Here is a 7,084-nt window from a genome sequence, read left to right as displayed (position 1 = left end):
CTCCTGCCCTGCTTGATGGACTATGATATGGAAGTATAAGCTAAGTGTTGTGGTTTGAATAGGGTTAGCCCCCATGAATTCATGTTTTAAAATGCTTGGCCATAGGGAGTGACACTATTAGGAGGTGTGGCCTTATTGGAGGAGGTGTGGCCTTGTTGGAGGAAGTGTGTCACTGTGTAGATGGGCTTTAAGGCTATGCTCAGGCTTCACCCAGTGGAAGAGAGCCTCCTCCTGGCTGCCTTCGGATCAAGATCTGAAGATCAAGGAACTCTCAGTCCTTCCCCAGCAGCACGTCTGCCTGTAGGCTTCCATGTTTCCTCCCATGCTGATAACAGACTAAGCCTCTGAAACTGTAAGGCAGCCCTAATTAAATGTTTTCCTTTAAAAGAGTTGCTTTGGCCAAGGTGCTTGTTCACAGCAATAGAAACCCCAAGACACCAAATAAAGCCCTTTCCCCCCAACTTGCTTTTGGTCATGGCATTTCATTGCAGTAACAGGAGCCCTAACTAAGACCCGGACAAACATTGCTGGAACAAAGATTCTGGAAACACACTGAGATTAATAACTGCAGAGGACAGGAATATTATATTCTCCAAATAGATGGCCAGCATTTCTAGAGAGCAGATGGTGGGCATGAAGGTGCTAAAGTGGTTGACCCTGGCTACTGGGACCCTCCTGTTCCTGTTCTAGTTTCCTCCCTATAGCCAGCCCTCACAGCCACACAGCTCCTTCCAGTCCTGTTCCTGAATCGTCCCTGTGCCTGGTGCTGGCAGAGCATCTCACACGGAGCAGGCTCTCCAGAAAGGTGCACACTGTGGGCTGTTCCTCCTGGCCTAATGGAAGGAGACATCTCCTTGGCCAAAGTCCAATGGGAGGAAGTCTATGGACAGAGCCCAAGAACCATGGGAGGGGAGGGGGTGGCAGGTCCTGTCATCCTTGTCCTTCTATTCCACTGAGGGGGAGGCAACACCCCCTCACCCTAGCACCTTGGGAGGACAAGTCAGGCAGTTCCTCAGAGTGCCAGATAAGATTCTTCCTTGCAACTCTCTTTCTCTCTGTGTATGTTCATACGTGGCACACATTTATGTGGAAATCAGAGGTCAATGTTAGATGTCCTCCTAGATTGCTCCTGATTACCCTTGAGACAATCTCGAAATCTGGAGCTGGCCAACACGGCTATACTGACTGACTATGGTGCCCAGAATCCTCCCATCTGCCTTTCCAGTGCCAGGATTACAGCATGTGCGTGCTGCAGAGCTCAGCTTTTTATGATTCGGAACAAGAGCCGGGTGGTGGTGGCACACATCTGTAATCCCAGCACTTGGGAGGCAGAGGCAGGCGGATTTCTGACTTCGAGGCCAGCCTGGTCTACAGAGTGATTTCCAGGACAGCCAGGGCTACACAGAGAAACCCTGTCTTGAAACAAACAAACACACAAACAAAACCAGAAACAACAACAACAACAAAAAAAACAAAAGAAAAGATGCAGAACAAGCACTTATGGAAAGAACCATCTCTCCAGTTCTATTTCCTTAAAGAGGTCTCCAAGATCCCCTTCGGACTTGCTGGACTCGCCTGTGCGCATTATCTAGATGAGAGCGCTCTTTTCTCTGCTGACTCACGGAAAGCGGCAACCTGGTGCGCGGGTGCTGGGGACTGCAGCTTCTCTTCCTTTTCAGGGCATCATTTCAGATGAGGGAAGCTGATGACTGAACTTTAGAGGTCAGGAAGAAACCCACATATGACTGTACTCCCAGCATTCAGGAGGCTGAGGTAGGAGGGCTGCATAGTGTGGGAAAGGCCAGCCAGAGCCACACAAGAAAACCTTGTCTCAAAAACAAAAAATCCCGGGCTGGAGAGATGGCTCAGCGGTTAAGAGTACTGTCTGCTCTTCCAGAGGTCCTGAGTTCAAGTCCCAGCAACCACATGGTGGCTCACAATCATCTGTAATGAGATCTGATGCCCTCTTCTGGTGTGTCTGAAGGCTATAGTGTATTTACATATAATAAATAAATAAATAAATAAATAAATAAATAAATAAATAAATAAATAAATCTTAGCCGGGCGGTGGTGGCGCACGCCTGTAATCCCAGCACTCTGGGAGGCGGAGGCAGGCGGATTTCTGAGTTCAAGGCCAGCCTGGTCTACCGAGTGAGTTCCAGGACAACCGGGGCTATACAGAGAAACCCTGTCTCAAAAAAAAAAAAAAATCCCACAAAACAAAAAGCATACCCCTAAAGTTGTTGTGAGAACTGGGACTGGGGATATAGCTCTGTGGCAGAAGGCTCTTACCTAGCACACACTGAAGTTCTTGTTTTGATTAAAGGAGAGGAAGGGGATGGGGGAGGGAGAGGGGGGAGGGAGAGGGGGGTCATGGAATAGCAACTGTTTCTTATTCTCTGCAGTGGTGTGGGCAGGTCACATTGTTCGAAGCACACCAACAGCCTAGTGAATGTTGGTGAAACAGGAGAGCTCTGCTGTGGGAAGAAAAGGTGTTTGGATCGCGCTGGTTCTGACCCTAAGCCTATGTCTCCAGCTCCAAAGGCATGGGGCTTGCTTGGGGACGTCCTGCTCCCTAGACCTGTCCAGTCCCTTGGTTTCCAGTCATCCCCACCTCTGCCTCATTCATTCTTCCCAGGGGCTATCCCAAGACCAGGGCTCTAAGGACCAACTTCCAGGGCAGGTAGACTCCACTCTATCTCCCACCTGCCTCTGCTCCCTGGTGAGTCACTGCCTAAGCACCGTGGGGACAGCACATCCTGGCCCCATCTCACCTCATAACCAGACCACCAGGATTCCTTCCAGGCCCGCACAGAAGGCCCTGCTTGGCAAGAATCCTGCCGTCTCCTTACCCACTCTGTCCCTGCCAGGAAGGGATGAGAGAAAGCCAGTGACAAAGCGCACAGGGAACTTACGCAGAATAGATCCAAGGCTGCCTGGTTCACTATGGGCTGATGTTAATAGACAAAACATGTTTTCTGGATAAAGACATGGTTAATGAATGAAGGAAACATTTCATCCAGTCACTCACTCTGTTCACTAGACTCAGGTATCTAGCATTAATCAATTATTTCTCTCCAGCCCAAGGAAAGAAGGCTGTGTGCTCCCACAAAAACCCACCTGGCCCCTCTGCGTTTGAGCTGTGTTCTCCAGGGCCTTTCCCTCCTGTCCTTTCAGCTGCCCACTCCTTGTGGCCACACCCTGTGCCTCATCAGCAGCTGAAACTGCTCCACCTCTGAAATCTCGAATTCCAGTATCCCACTCTCTCACCAACCTGCTGCTCCTCCCACCTTCTGCTTGCCTGACTGCACCTCCCCTTACCCTGCATACAGTCTGCATCTGTCACCTTCTGCTTGTCTCTTCCAGCTGGGACTGAGTGGTGGCGGCTGAACCGCCCTCAGTACGTGGATTCCATGCATCCACCTCCTCTGCTAGTCACCCTGCCTTGGATCAGTAAGGGCCTCTTATTTAGAGCTCTCCTCCTGCATTTCTGCCATGCTGGAATGGGTGACACTGCTGGGCCAACTGGCCCCACTATTGGCACAGGACCTTTCCCTGGTTGTCCCTTTCCTGTGGCTACTTGGCCATTCATGCATTCAGCAAATACATGCTGCACACTTGCTTTGGGTCAGCACTGAGACTGTGGGAACACAGTATTGGCAACACAGGCCCTGATCTTGGCACTGACCTCTTAATGGGAGAGGCAGTAAACAGATGCACAATCACGATCAAGAAGCAGAATTAAGAGTCAGTGTTTAACATATACATAAGAAAAAGGTTGTAAAGAGCTCACAGTTTCAGAGATTTAGTTTATCATAGTGCAGAAGGCATGGTGGCAAGCCTGGGTGGTAGTGGGAGTCTGTGGTGGAGGCTTCTTACTTCTTTTTACAATTATTTTTACTTTATTTTTTAATGTGTCTGGGTGCTTTGCCTGCATCAATATCAGTAAAGCACATGCATGCAGTGCCTGAGAAGCCCAGAAGAGGGCGGTGTATCCCCTGGAACTGGTGTCACAAATGGTTGTGGGCCATCACATGGATGTTGGCAAACAAACGTGGTCCTCTGCAGGGCTACAGGTGCTCTTAACTACCCAGTCATCTCTCCAGGCTCCAAGGTTTCTTTCTCGTTGAGGACCAGGAAGCCTAGTAAGCTGACCAGAACCAGGAGCAGGTCCAGATCAGAACAAGGACAACTTTCAAAGTCCAGGCTGCAGTGACCTACACCTGCCAGCCAGTCCACACACCCATAAGCTAGGAACTGTGGTCCTAGCTTAACCACAAGCTTATCAGGGAGCACACTTTGGATTTGAACATAACAATTTCTAGAACTCTTGACCTTCTTGCCCCCATTTATTAAATACTGAGATTACAAGCATGAGTCGTGAGGCCCCGGGTTTGATCTCATCATGACAACAGAGCAGTGGTCTCCTGCAATTGGAGGTTTTTGGTTTTGTTTCTTTATTCATTTTGTTTGTTTGTTTTTTATTTTTCTAAGACAGGGTTTCTGGGTGTAGCCCTGGCTGTCCTGGAACTTGCTCTGTAGAACATGCTTGTCTCCAACTAAGAGATCTGCCTACCTCCTGAGTGCTAAGATTAAAGGCTTGTACCACCACCACCTGACTGGGTTTATTATTTTTTTTAACTAGCTTATGTTTTTATGAGCATGAGTTTTCTGCTTATATGCATGCACATATGCATATTTCATGGCTGGTGCCCAAGGAAGCCAAAAGAATAGGCTGGAAATCCTGGACTAGACTTATGGACAATTAGAGGCTCCATGTAAGTACTGAGAACCTAACCTGGGTCCTCTAGTAGAGCAGCAAATACTTGAAACCACTGAGCAATCTCTCCTTTTCAGACCTGTTCTGTCAGGTAGACCAGGCTGGCCTTTAAAGTGTTACACAGCAGATGATGACCTTGAATCCCTAATCCTCTTGCCTCAGTTTCCTAAGTGCTGATATCATAGACATCAGCTATCATGTCACTTGATCCCTAGCATTGCAACAAACAACAGAGCAGTGGCTTCCAGGAATTAAAAATGTTTAATTTAATGTTATTACTATTGTGTATATGTGATGTGTTCATGTTTTATGTGAGATAGGACATACATGCCACTGTCACGTGGAAGTTAGAGGGTAAATCTGTGGAGTCAGTTCTCTTTCTACTTTTGTGTGGATTCTAGGGATTAAATCCAGATGGTTGGTCCTGGCAGCAATACCTTTACCCACTGGGCCCTCTTGCTGGCCCAGAACTTTTTCATTTTAAACAACCAGATATTTATGTACCCTGTTTGATTCCTACTTCCTGATGACTACTCATGTAGGCTGATATCCACATGTTTTTATTGGTCATAAACATACTATCATGTATTTTATTAGACTGCTTTATCATTATTGAGTACCAGGAGTTCTGTTTGTTTTTGATTAGAAGTTATATTTGTTCCCTTTACAGTCTTGAGATTGAGCCCAAGATCTTATACACGGCAAGTATTCTACCAACAATTACAGCCATTTATATTTTATATTTTTTCAGTATTGAGGCAGTTTCTCCTTAAGTTACCTAGGCTGTCCTTGAAATTGTGATATATATATATATCAGACTGGCCTCAAACGTGTAATTCTCCTGATCCAGTTTCCTGAGTTGTTGGGTTTATGGAGAGGTCTATGTGGTTAAGGCTTTTTGTTTAATTTTTTAAAAATTTATTCCCCCCACAGACACATCTACACACACACCTTGAGACAGGATTTCTCTGTGTAGTCTGTTATTCTAGAACTCACTCTGTAGACCAGCTGCCCTCAAACTCAGAAATCTGCCTGGCTCCGACTCCTGAGTGCTGGGATTAAAGGTATGTACTACCATACCCAGCTAACTTTATTATATTTTTTTAATGTGTGTGTGTCTGTGTAGAAGAATGTGTGCCTAAGTTGTCCTCAGAGGCCAGGAGAGGACATCAGATCCCCTGGAGTTGGAGTTCCAGTTGTGACCTGCCATATACAGTTGCTGGGAACAGAAGAGCAGCAGAATTGTTTCCCCAGCCTTCCCTAGTGACCTGAATTAGCCATGGACTCAGCATCTTCTTTCTTTAGCCTCCCCATGCCCGGGATTACATGGGTATACCACCATACCTGGCCAAGGGCTCTTCACAGTTCCCAAACACTAGTCTGTTAGATGTGTATTTTGTAAATATTTTTCCCAGTCTCAATACATTTTCCCAATTTATTTTCCTTTATTTATATATGCATCTGTGTGAATGCGTATGCATTCATGCAGGTGGGCAGGTCCGTGAGCACACAAATATCAGGAGAAGGCACTGGACCCCTTGGATACGCAGGAGAGAAGGTTTGTTGTGTGGGTGCTGAGATAAAAACTCTGGTCCTCATGAGTACTGCTAGTGCTCGTAACTGCTGGGAATCTCTCCAGCCCCAGTCTTAATACATCTTATTCATTTTTATAGACAAGCCTTCTAATGACCAATGGCTATCATCTCTCGTTACAGTGACAGTGATGGCAAAGTGCCAAGCCATGTGTAGCAGGCTCTTTTTATTGTCTCTGCCTGACTAAATCATCCACAAAAGGAGCTGTGTTCTTGAACTTTTGTGTATTTTGTCTTTTGTCATAGCATGTTCACTATGATTAGTCTGGTTAACATTAACATTCATAGTAATGTGGTCCAGTTACTCAGATCTGACCACCAGCGTTAAATGGTGACCATGTACCAGTGTTGTGCACATTACACTGTTAGATTGCCAAACAATGTTTACATTTATTGAAAGCTCACCCTGGGAGCAAAACTTGTCTCTACCAAAACTCGGTGTCCTGGGTCAAGCTGACCACCTGACTCTGTAAGGGGGTATAAGAGAAAAACAAGCACCCAAGAGAATTGAAAACATCTTATCAGACCAGAGAGAGGATTCAACCATTGAGAGTACAAACTGCTGTTGCAGAGGACCTGGGATTGGGTCCAGTCACCCACATTGGGCAGCTTACAACTGCCTGTAACTCCAGTCCTGCAAGATCCACACCTCTACCCTTCACTACCATTCACATGCATATACCTAAATACAGACACAACCTTAACTAAAAAA

This window comes from Apodemus sylvaticus, chromosome 6 (assembly GCF_947179515.1).
Source record: "Apodemus sylvaticus chromosome 6, mApoSyl1.1, whole genome shotgun sequence".
Classification (NCBI taxonomy): domain Eukaryota; kingdom Metazoa; phylum Chordata; class Mammalia; order Rodentia; family Muridae; genus Apodemus; species Apodemus sylvaticus.
This window is presented reverse-complemented; position numbering follows the sequence as displayed.